Genomic DNA, 2,068 nt, shown 5'->3' with positions numbered 1-2,068 from the left:
TTGCATAAGCACTTACTCTAGTGGCGTATTCAGGGGTGTGTATTGCTGATTTCTCGCTGAGGAACTCGCCTTCTTTCTATCTTTTTCTTTTTCTCTTCTGCTCGAGACTTCTTTGGACGAGGACCCTGATCTGGATAATGCTGGTGACCTGCTTCTGAGCGTTTTGACCTCTTTCTCTTCTTGGCTATAATAGCGTTTTCAGTATTCATGAAGTTTTGGGCCGAATGGACGAGTTCGGCCATACTCTGTGGTTCTTGCTCATAGAGCTTATGAATGAACAAGTCACAGTTGACCCCATTATGGAAGGCGGCCAATAACAACTTGTCGTTTATCTCATCCACCTTCAAGGCTTCTCTGTTGAACCAGGTAATGAAGGACCGTAAACTCTCATTCTCCCCTTACTCAATAGTTAGTAAACTGGAAGAGAAACGCTTATGGCGTTGTCCCCCAATGAAATTATTGACAAACAACTTACTCAACTCCTCCAACGATCCCACAGAGTTTGGGGGTATTTTGCTGTACCACACCCATGCTAGTTCCTCAAGTGTGGTAGGGAATGCTCTGCACATAATCTCGTCCGGAACCCCTTGAAGGTGCATGGTGGTCTTGAAAGTAGCGTTGTGATCACAGGGATCTCGGTTTCCATCATATGAATCCAAGGAAGGCATTTTGAATTTCGAGGGTAGGGGGTGACTATTGATGGAAGCCGTGAAAGGGGAGTCCGTTCGGTTAACTAAATCATCCATGGGGTTCGCCCGCCTCATATTCTTTTTCATTTCATCCATGGCTTTCCTCATCTGGTCCATTTCCCTCTCCAAGTGTGGCACTCTTCTTGAAGCAGGACCTTTCGATTGATTTTCAGACTCTACATTTTCTCCTCCACCTTCCTGACTTTGGGCTCGTCTTTCCGTGTGCCCATCATGGCGCTGCCTCCTTAGATTGATCTCCCTGTTCAACTCTTGATTTTGACGGGTCAATTCCACCATAGCGGCAGCCATGTACTATATGTGTTGAACAGAATGAGGTTGAATGACAGGCGCTGACTGACGATCACGAAGGGGATTATTAGAAGCATCCCTACTCTCCTGGTGGCCTGGGCTGGTAGCCCTTGATCTTGTTCGAACTATTCAGCCTTTTGTCTAGGAAAGACTAATTGTTGAAAACAAGCAATCAAACGAAAAGAAAACTCTCCACAGATGGCGCCAACTGATGATGAGAAGAAAATCAGTAGGCTGGATGCTTCATACTTGAAGGACTACTGGCTGACTTGATGGCCTGATAAAGGAAGAAAAGCAATTAAAGGTGACCCAGGTCGCCGGCCAAGAACCCTCCGATGGCAAAGCTAGTTTTTCTCTCTCAGATTTTGGAGTTCCAACTTTTTAGGATATGTCAAACGTACCTTTGATTTGTCTGAATAAGCGTTTATATAGTGTCCTAAAGACAGTTATCAAACTTGTAACTTCCCCTGGATTTGAGAAGGTGTGAGGGTTCAGAGATAACTTCTACAACTACTTAGGAGTTACATATTTCCAACCTAACTGTCATTGGAAGTTATGCGTGTAATAAGGAGTTGTAGTACACACTCAGGAATTTTCCAAAGTGTTAAGGGTTCGTCCAGGGGTCCTTGTCCAGAGGCCTTCCAGTCGAGCGTACCTCGCTTCTAAGGGAGGTTGTTCCTTTATGGACGACCTTTTCACGGATGAGGTTGATGGTTCCCCTGGACGGCACGGTGTGGTTCCGTAAAACTTGACCACGCAAAACCTCGTCCAAGCACCTTCTTGCATGGACGAGCTTTTTATGGACGAGGTTCTTACAACCTTTGCTTGCTTGGGCTTGCCTTGGACAACCTCCATGGACGATATTGGAGTTTGTACCCCATCACGATTCATTTTGTTATTTATACAAATGTACTTATTGACTTAAACAGTTAATGGAATTAAACGAAATTTAGGACTCTCTTTTAACTTTGAGAATTATAGGCTCTGGGATGGGTTTAATTATTTTTTAGTGTTATTCTCTATTTGGATACAACAAAAGTGTTGAAATAGAAAAGATGTTTGATCACTCT

Source organism: Castanea sativa, chromosome 5 (genome assembly GCF_040712315.1).
Source record: "Castanea sativa cultivar Marrone di Chiusa Pesio chromosome 5, ASM4071231v1".
In the NCBI taxonomy this organism is placed as follows: Eukaryota; Viridiplantae; Streptophyta; class Magnoliopsida; order Fagales; family Fagaceae; genus Castanea; species Castanea sativa.
This window is presented reverse-complemented; position numbering follows the sequence as displayed.